The 14,541-nt window shown below is 31.9% G+C and overlaps 1 pseudogene; it reads right to left on the bottom strand.

Annotated features, from left to right (window-relative positions):
• Positions 1-13,179: 13,179 nt before the first annotated feature.
• LOC132950624 (uncharacterized) lies at positions 13,180-13,651 on the bottom strand (annotated as a pseudogene).
• Positions 13,652-14,541: the final 890 nt, after the last annotated feature.

Raw genomic sequence — 14,541 nt, 5'->3', positions numbered from 1 at the left:
TGTAAAGCGGCAAAATTTGATATAGCTTATCAAATTTGTTTGGAAAGGCTATATCAAAGTCCTTTAAAAACTTAACGACAAAAAAACATAACAATATATATAAGTTTTGATATTTAAATATAGTGAGTTAATACTTGTTATTATTACAAAAGATATTCAAATAAACAGTTTAAAAAATAAAAATTTGCACAAACGCCAAATTAATGGTATATTAATATTACTACCGCCAAAAAAAAAAAATATTTTCCTCTGTTCACCCCGACATAATTAATAACTAACATAAAAAATACCATATTATTGTTTATGATTTATTGAATTTTACCAGTAGCTCCAGTCTGAAACTAGTAGTTTTAATTTTATTTATATAACACTATTAGCATATGTGAATTTTTTTGTTTTAAATTAGTTACTTGCATATGGGTTTTACATTAATTTATTGTTGTTTAAATGTCGCCTAATAATATAATACAGAACACTATACTTACAAGAAGATAACCAGTTGGTTTTTTCAAAGCAGGATACTCTGTCATGTACTGTACTATAGACTGTCCATCTTTTGAAGCAATTTTGTTCAAACGGATATGAACAGTTTTATCCCAATTTTCTTCTACTAACTTCCACGGATCACTTGAGTTTCTCAACCACTTCAGGTTTTCTTCTACATCTTCCTGAGAGTTGATGGTCGCAAATCGGTTAAGCCCACTAGATACTTCCGTTGGAGAAGACGGACCAGAAGAAGACGTTGAACTACGGCGTGAGGTATTAATGATTCCTGATTTTCTATAGTCCCTCCTTCTGTTATTTAAACAGTCCAGCAACTTTCCTTTGGCTGCTCTTTTTAAGCCGGGACCATACGACAGATACGGAATAAAGTAGACTGCTGTACGTTCTTGACTGAATACAAGTGTAATTTGATAGGCTAGTTCATGTAGCCTAGATGATGGGACTCGTTTATTAACATCATCTCTTAGCTCTTTATTAATAATCAAATTACATAGGCGTCTACGGCCTATGCTGTCCAATAATCCTTTTTTTTGATATGTAGCTAATAATGCTTTGCCTTCATTAGCACTTTGAAGTAGATCTATCAGCTCCTAAATAAGTAAAAAATTATTACTATTTAGTATTTATATGATTTTATAAGAAATATACCAACATAATATTATTTTAATTATGAAGATTTTTATTGATATACCTAACTATATAAAAATAAACAATTAGGTTAGATAAGTAAAAAGTCTGGTAAATATCTAATAGATTAAAAAATTTACCAACAGTTATCTTGTTAAATCCTTGAGCACGACTAGCTGATGTTCTTTCAGGCGTACGAAGTGATAATATGGGATGTCTTTTAAAGAAACCATATATCCAAGCTTTTCCTGCTAATTGGTTGACTTTATTGAAGTTGTTTGGTAACTTATTAGTTTCAGCCAGTTGAAATGCTAAGGAACGTATGTCTCTGATAGTTAACCCATATAGCACTTCTTCCATTTTCAATACATGGTTCACCAGTTCCTCTTCTTGCTCCACAGTAAATACCGGTTTAATGCTTCCCAAAGCTAGGTATTAAAAAATAAGTAATTAAATAAAATATTATAAATAGTGTACATTTAATGTAATTTACTTTTTTCAACAGCTTTTTCAATGTTTAAATCATTTTTTTTATACTTTTTTACTCTATTTTCAAGAGTAGTTTGAGGCACACCATAAGCTAATGATGCTTTTTTATACCCCATAACTTTGTCTATGACGGACATTATTGCAAGTTTCATCGCTTCTTCAGACCAAATTTGGCGATTTGTTTTTCTTATGTATTTCCCCATAGTAGTTAATGACTAAAATAAGTTGTAGGAAATAATTATTAATATATTAGCACTGTCTCTATAAAAAAATAGTAAGAAATGTTAACTTCTAAACAAATATTGTACGGATATTAGTTTATTGTACATAGATACAATAAGAATATAAATAATTTAAGTTGTTAATAAAATGATTAATAATCAACATTTTACAAGACAACTAAACAAAACACATTTGTATAAAAATAAAATAAAATAAAAAAATTTCAAGTTTTTAAGATTATGGGAGAGTGTAACTCTGGCTAAAATGGGGTACCCCATTTTAACTATCTCTTGGGTACCCCATTTTAAACAAAACTATAAAGTCACACAAAATAATTTTTTTTTAAATGTTGATTTAACTCTTATACTTGGAGTTTATTTAAAAACAAAGGTGATAAAGTACTAAATAAATAATAATAATTACCTGTTCAAAATATCCGAAAGGAGAAGTTAAAAACGTGATTCTGTAACGGTAAAATAATTTTCACGCTACATGATAAAACCGAAAATTATTTTTTGTGATAAAAATATTTGATTGATAACAAATATTTAAGCATCACATGTTTTAATAAGCTTTATATTGATAAATTACGATTTAATTATCACCAATCGATTCCAGTGTGACCAACAACACCAATACCCTGTTTTACCCGACTACCCCATTTTACCCACCTCTCCACTATATAGTTATCAATTAGGAGCAGACACAAAAAGTCATAATAATGAAATCATTCTTATAGAAAACAACATCATATTAAAGAAGGCTTAACGAATTTACATTTTAATAATTTATTTATTAATTGTCAGTGGCGGAAAAATGTGGAGCTGAAGCCCTCTAAAACATACCTAAAGAATTTCTTTAACTAACATAATATTAGACTACTGTGTACCATATTATAATATTTATGCATATATATTATTATAATAATTATTAATTATGCCTATGTATGTTTTTACACATAGTACCTACTAGAAAAGTAAATTATAGGTACTCAACTGTATTTTCATATGATTTTTGTGAAACATTTGTAGAGAACGCATCAAAATCTGAAACCTCTTCAGTTGTTTCTACTTGCAGAGTACTTGATGGAGTTGATGAGGTTATATCCTAAAATTATAACAAGTTTTTAAATAGTACTCACCAAAACCCTCAAATCACTGAATATTTGACTCACAACAGATGTAAAAGGAATATGCTGATAGTCTTTGGAATTACTGGTATCAGTTTGTGTCAACTCGAGAAGGATACTGCCAATATTGTCTCGGGGTTCAATAACAAGTGGGTTATGCTAAAATAAAAATTGAATTCTTAAAAACTATGAATAAGTAGAAATTCAAAAAACTTTGTATTCAAAAAAAAAATATTCTTTAGTTTAAGCCTTTAATTAATTTCAAACAACTAAAATTGATAGTTGAAAAATATCCATACTAAATCAGTTGCTCCCTGTACTATAGCTTTCCATTCTTGTAAATTTGAAATTAATCGTGCTCTGTGTCCAATTACTGGGACTAGTTCTTTTATCATGTCTTCAGTTAATAGCAATAAAGTTTTCATATCAATTTCATTGTCTGCGAGTATAGTATAAAATAAATATATAAATATAACTCTTATTTAATTTTTTTAGTTGAGAATATGGTACAATGTTATAAAATTTTTTTTAATATTTCTTATTGTAATAGAATTGATTATAATCTATTATAATAATATACTATATTCTTTAATGAATGGCAATAGTAAATACAAATTTAAATAACAAAAATGTATAGGTAGTACACACAAGAATTATACCTAGGACCTAGCCTATAGTTATAACTAATAACTTATTAAAACAATTAATAAACAGATAAGTTTAGATCAACAAAATTTAGAATTTAAAGAGATTTAAATTGATTTATAAATAAAAGATACTATTAGATATTTTGTTATAAAAAATTGAAAATATACTCCTTTTCAAAACATTTAAGTTACTGTTGTCTGTTTTAGAAATATAATGAATTATATTTAGTGTAATACCTACCTATTTCAGATACTAGCTACTTTATTAGTTGTTGTAGTAGGTGCCTACAAAATACATTGTAGGTACTTAAATAATTGTAAATAATAGGTAATATTGCACGTTTTATTCTACAGAATAGTGAATAAAATACATGATTTAACTACAAAAAATATAACAAATTTAAGCTCATAACTGACATAATAAGGTATCTCGGTCTTGTACATGTACCAAGCAATCTATATGCTTACATACATAGGTTATAGGTATGACCTATGGTATGACTAAGTAGGACTACTTATATTAAGTTATTTTAAAGAATTACTACCTTCAATTTACAATGATAATTAAAGATAATATTTTGAAAAGCTTAATTTATTATTATTTTTTTTTTGTAAATTAGACATTGGCTCGAGAATGTAGCAATTTTCGACAACCTATAGTATAAGTACTGTATACGTATAAGACGTAATGTAATCGTAGGTACCTACACGTGTTGTACCATACAAAGAGATACAGACAAAAAAATAGTGTTATAATATTGCAATGATCTACTTTAAAGTTTAAATACAATTTATTATTGTATTTATACGATTAATGTAAACATTTAAGATTTAAGAGTTAGTAAGTACTAAAGTAGGTAGTAGGTATTATATTATATGCGTACTTACCACGAAATATGTCGATGTATTTCACTAGGTCCCAAGCTTTTAAGAAGTCTACTACATCGTTGTCTGCCATAACGAACTTTGAATAGATATTATGACTATTAATAAATTATTAAACACTGAATACCGAAATAAAAAACAAAAGAAACTATGTGGTTTCAACAGTCTCGCGGGTAATGCGTCGTCGAATTGTCGAAAACACGTTCAGTCGACACTATGTTTCACGAATGGTAGCCACGTCGGCCCGCCGCTGACCGTCAGCGTTACAGGGTTAGAGACACTGGGTTTTCCCTTTATATTTTGTTATCTGTATTCTATTTGTGTATAGCATATTATTTTTTTTGTACACATTACCAAAATGATAACTGTTGGCTTGTTGGCATTACAATTTAGAATTCTATACACCTAATTACACAGTTACGTTAAGAATATAAAACCCTTTTTGTAATAGCAACAATCACGCAATTATAATTATTATCCAGTATCGTCTACTAAATTACTGTAGTTGCGTTTCAATTTTTATGATTGAGGAAACCAAAAATATGGTTAGATTATTTGACTTGTAGTAGGTGCAAGGTACATATTTAGTATAACATAAAATTTGGTACACACTACAAGAAACCATTTAACAGAAATTGATTGATACTCTTGACAAAACGTTGGTAGAATGAATCACATAATTTAGTTAGTATTAAGGTTTTAAAGTAGTATTAACCAATTAAGGATTAACAAATTTATTCTGTTGTAAACCCACACCGATTTTTTTCAGTGTCGAGGGACACGTCATCCCGGTCAAGCCGTCGATTAGATATCTCGGTGTGGAGCTCGACACCCGGCTGTCCTTCACCGCGCACATCGCGGCCGCGTCCAGGAAGGCTACCGCATCCGCCAAAGCCATCGGACGGCTGATGCCGAACGTAGGTGGCCCGGCCCAAGCGAAACGGGCACTCCTTGGGTCGGTCACCAACAGCAAGCTGCTATACGCCTCACCGATCTGGGCGACCGTCGGTATTAAGACTGCAAAGAATCGGAATGAAATGGCCAGGGCGTAGAGGACCACGGCACTCCGCACAATCAGGGCCTACCGAACGGTCTCCGCCGACGCGTCCTCCCTTCTGTCGTGCATGCTGCCGGCCGACCTCCTCGCCCACGAACGGGCTAGAATCAAGACCCGACTTGAGGACGTCGGAGAAGCACTTACTACCTCCACAATTAAGAAGCAGGAAAGGGAGATCTCTACATCGTCGTGGCAATCCAGATGGGACCGGTCAGCAGCCCGTCCGGACGCCATCGGACGCAGATGGACCCACCGGCTGCTGCCCGACGTCGCACGGTGGCTGGCGAAGCCCACGATGAGCGTCACCTACCGGCTGACCCAGGCTCTGTTGGCGCACGGCTGCTTCCGGAGCTACCTGGCGAGGTTACACCGGGCCGAGGACAGCTACTGCATGTACTGCATGAACCCCGATGACACGGCTGAGCACACGCTCTTCGCGTGCCCCAGGTGGGAGGACGAACGACTAGGATCCTCCGACGCCCACCTGAGGCCGGGGACGTGCAGGAAATCCTGTGTGGCCCTCGATCCGACGACCTACCGGACAGCCCGGCGTAGAATCGCAGAACAAGCCGACATTAATAGACGGGAGTTCATAATCATGGTGGAATCAATAATGAACACCAAAGAAGAAGACGAACGTGATGACCAAGCGGACGACAGAGCCGCGCTCAACAGGCGAAGAGCCCGCCAAGGAGCAGCCTGATTCGGCAACGGGAAGACGGTGAACAACAAGTCTCGACGCACGAGTGTACTCGCTTCGCGAGTCGTCGGAGGTGTCACCGACCACGTTGTTCACCCCCACCTGTGACACCACGGGAGGGCAAGACGATCACTGCAGTGGCTCACGAACGAGAATACCAGGGCGACGGACTCCGGTCGGCTCAGGAACACGGACAGGCACGAGACCACCAGGGTGACGGACTCCGGTCGGCTACGGAAGGCGTCAGGAAGGGTTCCAGAATTTTAAAATGTAAATGTATAATATGTAATGTATAACGGGCGGGTAAGTCGGGGCATCGTCCCGTCTACTCTCCCACGTGTGTATAAATATTTGTCTTGACAAATAAACGATGGTGGCGCCGCGGAAGTATTGCGAAAGCAGTTCCCGCGGCGTCATCAGTTCAAAAATGGGGGAAAAAAAAAAGTTATTATGTTTAAGGCACTCAAATGTATGTACCTAATTCATATTTTTAAATTTTAATGATAATTCATTTTTAGGCATTGCCTCATCTTCCTGAAAATACATCAGGAATGTCGTTTTACTGAGTGATGGGTTTCATGCTATATTCATTGAATATGTAAACCAGTATGACCATATCAAAATTTAAAGTAAATTAAAATCTATCAACTGAGGCGTGTAGTTTCAAAACCAGCCATAACCAATGATAAACAGCAGATGAAATTTTGTTCGAACCCTTGGCATGTTCAGTTTCATCGCAGTGATAGATAAAAACATTATCTTTAGTATAGGCACATTTTGAATGACCTATTATAATGGTCAGGTTATACTTGTATAACTGGCGTGAATAGTATGCAGCTTGATCAGGAACACGAGGCAATGGTTGGTTTTTTTGGCAATCAAATGAAACAATGAGCAAGTCTTGTTTATTTTCTTTTAATTTGGAATAAAATGCATTGGATTTTAATTTGTGTAATTTTAGTTCTGTTTTTAATTCATTTTTTTTTTTGTACTGCAATCTGAATGTTTAATTTTTTCTGCTAAGCTTATGCATGTAGAACATGCGTCTGTACTAGGTGTACCAAATCCTATATTAAATTCTGTACAGAAAATATGGCGAAAGTAACTTTCTTTCACTTTTAATAAATCTTCTGCTTCATCATTATGAATTCGCCACAATTTTTTAATATTTAAGTCACTACTTATATACACACGACTAGTTGATTTAGTTCTACAATAATGACTTTCAATAACATTAATTTTTTTAATAAAAGTGATAACTCCATTTCTTTTGTCCATAAAAATATTAGTTTTTCTATTGCCACCCCTTTTTTCAGTTGGACTGGTTCCAAAAATGAAATGTCTACGTACTACACCCTGTACACGATTTTTTGATAGCAAAAGGGTTGATAAAAACAAATCACGGCAAACTGGAATTAGTTTTTTTCGAAAACATTTTTGGAATATAATATTTAATTTTTAAATTTATTATTTCATTACGTACACCAGGTTCTTTTTCTTTTGATTTTATTCCCGATGTGTACTTAAGTATAAATAAATCTTGTTGTATTTTATTTATATTGCTGTAAAAGTTTTTATGGAAATTTATTTGATCAACACGCCGTATTTCACTGCATTTGAATGCATGAATTTGCAATTTATGGTCACATTTTTTACATTTTGGGGCACCAGGATTACAATACCTAACATGTAAAAATTGTGTTATTAGTTATATTATAAAATTTAATTAACTAGTTATGAGATTATAAAATACCTTTCAGTTTTTTTCCTTGTTACTTCCCATAATTGCCTGTTTATTTTCCTTTTTCTAGACATATCCTCGATTTGAGGATGTTTGTCTATGTTTATAAAAGAACTTATATAAATGATTAACACTTACACAACATACAATAGTACACGTACACAATAAGACTATTAACAGCTAGTAAAATAAACTAATTAAAAATAAAAATATAGTTATAACTTATAAATTATAATGATAATAATTATGATATTACTATAGTTACTACTATCATAGCATTATTATTATTATCAATTATTTTTTTGCCGCGAAAAATAACGTGATTGATTATGGCTTGTTTTGAAGTAAACATCGTCAGATGGGTGATTTTGATACCAACTACAATTTTCCGTGGTCAGTTTATACAAGTTATGGTCTCTTTTGAAGTTCAATATTTTTACAGCACTTTTAATACAGTGTGACCATTTAGAAAATACGAAAAAATCAGTTTTCAAAAAAAGTGCTTTTGGCTGGTTTTGAAACTACTAAATTAGTTACTAATATAAAAATCGGCGAAAAATGTTCAATAATGCAGAAACGGGACGAGATTCCACAGCCACAGGTACTGAAATATAATCCAAATTGTAGACGGGACAAGCTGTAGTGAATTCAAAAATATTTTAAGACTTATGAAACATACACCAAAATTTAAGTATATTATATCCAATCTTTTGTTAAAAAAATTAAGAAAAAATATAAATTATTGCAGAAACAGGACGTGATTCCACCACCACAGGTGCGCGTAATCAGGTCAATATTTTGACAGGACGTGCTGTAGTTAGCTCAAAAATTAATTAAAACTTATGAAACTTACACCAAAACTTGAGTATATTATACCTTATCTTTTGGTAAAAAAATTACGAAAAAATATAAATTATTGCAGAAACGGGAAGGGATTAACATACTCAAATTATTGACATACGTTTCATAAGTTTTAATTAATTTTTTAACTAATTACAGATCGTCCCGTCTACAATTTGTACTATATTTGAGTACCTGTGGTATGTAAATTCTGTCCTGTTTCTGCAATAATACAATTTTTTAGATAAGTTCCATATTAAAAATTTAGGTTTAATCTACTTTAATTTTGGTGTACGTTTTATAAGTTTCAAATCAAATGGGGCTTAACTGCATTTCACCAGATGCTTGGACTATAGCTGGGCAAGTATGTCATGTTTTTCCTAATTTTGGTACATAGGTCAATAAATTAATATAGTCTATGTATTTAATGTAAATTTTAAATAATAAATTTAATAATATAATATTATTACGGAATAATGTATTTAAATAATGTACTAAGTGTACAAGGATAACAATATTTTAGGCCATTTCGTTCAGACCACACTGTTTTTCTTATCACTGTGTGGAATGGAATAAATTGGTCCCGTCCCGTCCCGGCTTCCCGGGTTTTAGTATTACCCGTAAATTTGTATTGTTGTTATTTTATTTTAAAAACTGTTTAATTTGTATTTTGTAATTTTCAATTTTTAATTTGGATCATGCAAATGCTGTGATTAAAAAAAACACATTGTCGTATATCTAATACATTTTTTGCTACCAAAATTAGGTGAGCGGAATAATTTTTCATATTAATTAAAACTATATTATTATTATGTTAGCAAGACTATTGTTGTTTGAAAACCAGTACTATGTAGAAATGGACCAAGCTCGGAGAAATCATTCAATACGAAATAGTGTAACTCGAGTTAATTGAGCTGATGCTACATATCGAATTAAGAACTATATTCAAATATTAAATGAGAACAATGATATTTTAATGTTCTTAAGAATAGCAGGGCATACCATAGATGGATACAATCAAGGGCAAGTTGAACCTCGTCCATTGGTGTGTTATCATTTATAAAATAGCCATGTACCTAAGTTTTATTAATTTTAATTATTTGCATTACATTTTTAAATTTGACCGTGATTGATTTATCAATTTGGAGACATTTCAAGTATTTCAAGTTCTAATTTTAACTAATAGTTCTGTATACAGCTGTTTATTAATTAAGTTTAGGCACAATTGTGATTTTTATTAAGACCTAACCTATCTAGGTACCTATTTATTATGATTATTAATTATTCGATGTTTTACTTTTTGAAATATTTCTGACAGGTTTTATTTTGACTAAGAGGGCTACAGCCCAGTAATCCTCTGAAAAATATTGTTTTTGATTGTTGTTTTTTTTTCTTTAAATGATTTTTTTTAATGACTGAGCAAGAGCAATGAATGCATTGATTTTACAATGATCTATTTTTTTTGGTATCGGTATACACAAGGACAGCGCTACACTGGGGCCAGGGTGTGCAAGTGCCCCTCCAGCATTTGATTTTCCCCCCGCCCTATATTTTAATGTTGAACATTTTAATCTAATCTGAAAATGCATTTTATTAAATACTATAATATATAATATAAATAATACACCCCTAATAATTTGATATTATTTACATTAATTTAATACTAATAAGTAGGGCTAGGATTTATATGCAATTAAATATGCATTTGGTTTATTGAAAATATGCAAAAATATGCAATAAAAATATGCTTAAATCAACCAAATAAATATTATTTAAATAATGCAGTTAGTGTATTAGCTGTTTTCACCATGTATGATGCAGCGTCAATTAAAAATAAAAAAACTTTATTATATTTAATGTCGTTGGGCCAAAGTATATTTGAAGCATCGTGAAAGAATTTCCCTACTGTTTGATAATTGTACTTTGAAAGTTCCTCGCAAGTCAATAAATACGACTTAGAACATTTATCTTCATGCGTAACAATTTCCATAAAGGGATATCAGAAGCTAGAAATGCACGACATAAATCGAGCGAAAATTCTGAGTTCTTATCTTCAAATGAGTCTTTAATAAATATTTGTTTAATTTTTTCTTTTCTTGTTGAATTACTGAGGTGTTTTGCTGTACTTAAATGCTGAGTTACTTGAAAGCGCTTATTTGATGATACTGCCTGGTCACAAATATTACAATATAGTGTTTTACCATCGGTTTTAAAAAACTATACTGTCTCTACATACTGTCGAAGTTTTGCACTGGTACTTTGTATTTTTGGCATTTTGGCATTTTATAATTGAATGTAGGTATTAGGTAAGTACATAACGAAACCAATACAGTTCGCAAACAACACGGAAACGTATCACTACACACGATATACGACGATCACTGTCAAACACAAACTAACTTTTAGCTGTATGCTTTTATTTAGTAAGCGTACGAGTATGCGACATTAAGATAACATAAGATAAAATTACATTTGGGTATTTTTGTACTGCGATAAAATGAATTGTAATGAAATATACTAAACATGCACTTTTTGTGTTTTTGTAGTCGAAATGTATAAAAATATTCATTTTGTCCAAAATATACAAAAATATGACAAATAAATAAATAAATGGTAAATACCATTTACCTCAGCTAGAGCTAATTCGTGGACATTACTTACAAAATAAGTAATCAGAAGTTGCAAAAAAAATACATTTTTGCTGACGTCTTCCTCAACCAGTTATGTAAAGCACATGTCCGAATAATTTTATCAGTTACCATTACATCTGTAGCAATAGGTCGTTCAAATATTCGAAATCTACTCACGAGAATTCCAAAAACATTTTCTACAATTCTCCACGCTCTCGAAAGTCTATAATTGAATATTTTTTGTTCGTAAGTTAATGGTGAATGTTGATATGGTTTCAGTAAATATGGTTTTAGTGGAAATGCAGCATCTCCAACTATAAATCCACCCTCGGGTAACATATTTTTTTCAAGGTCATTAAAAATTGAATTGCTTTGGAAAACACCACCATCTAAGCACCTTCCATTTGCTCCAATATTTATGTAATTAAAACAGTAATCATCGTCCACGACTGCCAATAAAATAAGGCTATTTGTCCCCTTGTAATTAAAAAAATCACTGCCACAATCCGGTGGTGCACGAATTAATATATGTTTTCCATCAATAGCTCCATATACTCCTGGAAAATTCCACCTCGAGCTGAATCCCCTTTCTATTGTATTCCACTCTTCATATGTGGCAGGACCCTGAAACATTTTTTTAATTGTATTTCATTTGAAAGGTATATTTACTTTTTCCTAATTTTCCTTTTTATTAATATTACTACTTTATTGCCTAATTAGTTATTTTTATTTAATCCTATTAAATTATGTACTATTTTTATACATAAAATATATACCTATTATAATATATTATATACCTATTATATTATATTATACCTATATAACTATTTGTTTTATATAATTTTTTTTAGATGGAAAGTACTCAAGATCTCACTCAAAAACCACAGGATTTTGATATTCAATCTTCAGACCAACAGGACTCTGATGTGTCATTTGCTTTTACTCAAGAGAGTTCTACTAGTGGATCTGCTGATTTACCCGACATATCAACAGAAACAATAAACATTAATAAAGAATCAAACCAGTTTAAGAATAAAATTGTATCAAATCGAAAGGGAATTTTTCTGGCAATCAGTGAATTGAAAAAACTTCAAGAAATTATAAATGAAGACAAGCCAGAACCTCCAGAAAACCAATTCGATTGTTTTGGTAAAAGTGTAGCTGCTCAGTTAAAAACTTTACCATATGACCAAGCTTTGATCGCACAGTCTAGGATTCAGAATATTTTGAGTGATATGGCCATTGAAAATTATAAATATTGCAGTACGCCTGGGTCTATTAATTCATCATCGTCAAGTGACTTTCGCACTCAAAGTCCCGTAATTGAAAATCGTGACTTAATATCTACTGCATTGTCTATGACGTTTGAAGATAATTATTGATTTGTTAGTTTATTATACTGCATTTATTTAATAAAATGTAGGTATAATATATTCACTATTTTTATTTAACAATTATTATTATTATTATTTAAATTGTTATTTTATAAACCAAGTTGAGTATTTGAATTATTTTATATTTAAATTTAACTTATAATATCTTGTTTTGTTATTCATAATTATCAAAGTACACACTTTATTTCATAAACCGAGTTGAGTATATGCGTTTATATTTTATATTCTGTTACCTATTATATATTCAGTAATTTGTATTTTACTATCAAAATACAAACATTTCCTAGTTTTATAAAATAAGTTAAATATTTCTTTCAATACTGAATGCTTACCTTTATATAATCCTTTAAGCAATCGTATAAGGCGTCCAGAACTTCTGGGACAAACAAACTGATTGCTGGTTTCGAAACTCTAAAGTAGTGTGAGAAACTGCGGTAGCTATTACCCGTAGCTAAAAAAGACAAAGTTAATTCCAGTTTTATCCTCGTAGGGATTGCAGTTCTCATAATTGTATCTTCTCTTTGTATTAGATGAGATATTTTTTGTAACAGAAATTCAAATTGGTCAGGTGTTATCCTCATAAAACGTCTATACTCAAGTTGATCTTCAGTAGCAAGTTCTCTTAAAATTCCAACTGAATTACCAAGGGTATCCCGTCTCAGCAACCATTTTCTTGTCCATAATCGTTTTTTTTTCTGATTCGTTTTCAAGTTTTTGTATCAATGATGATATTATAACGTTGGCATAATATTTAAAAATTGCCTTTAAAAAAAGACGACGGTCCATCGTGACGTTTGGTTCGCTTCTGCTTACTTGCTACTTACTTACTAGGTATTCACGTGTAGACAATAGTAGATAGTAATAGTACGAGTGGTTAGTGCGAGTGACAAGTACTAATGACAAGTACTGCGCAGCGTGTAAACTAGGTATTATAGCCGTGGTCCCTGCCTAAATTAAATTCAGATTTTGGTTGTTCCTTATGCCTAGTTTACACGCTGCGTAGTACTTGTCATTAGTACTTGTCGCTCGCACTATTATCACACGTGTGAACAGAAGTGAATAGTGCTTAGTATTAGTAAAACCGAGAGTGCGAGTGAATAGAATCCAGTTCTATTTACTAACGACAAGTAGCTACCCCCTCCACGACTCTACTCTACTCGCGATTGCACTCGCAACGTGTGATCGCATGATGTATAGTATTAGTGCTTAGTTGAAGTGATAAGAGAATATTTGTTTTATCACGTGCTGTCCTGCAGTTTATTTTTGTCAGTTTATTAAGTTTTTAATACAGAATTCACAATGTCAGAAAAGTGGAATGCCGAAACAACTATCAAATTCATTCAAGAGTTTAAGCAATATGAATGCCTCTGGAATCCTAAATATGTATCACACAAAAATAAACAAATGCGGGAAGCATGTTATCAAAAAATTGTGGACGGAATGGGTATACCAGGTTTTAAAGTAGCTGAAGTAAAATCTAAAATACGAAATGTAAAATCTACCTACTACCAAGAAAAGAAAAAAATAGATAAATCGAAAGCGTCTGGAAGCAGCGCAGACAATGTTTATGTGCCAAACATAAAATGGTTTTTTGAAATGAAAAAAAAATTGAATTACAATTTGTTGATTTCCTATATAAAGATTTTGTATTATGTTATTCTTGAAAAAGTTAACAT

This window comes from Metopolophium dirhodum, chromosome 1 (genome assembly GCF_019925205.1).
Source record: "Metopolophium dirhodum isolate CAU chromosome 1, ASM1992520v1, whole genome shotgun sequence".
Lineage (NCBI taxonomy): Eukaryota > Metazoa > Arthropoda > Insecta > Hemiptera > Aphididae > Metopolophium > Metopolophium dirhodum.
The sequence above is the reverse complement of the archived record's forward strand: the minus strand, read 5'-3'. Positions and strand labels throughout refer to the sequence as shown.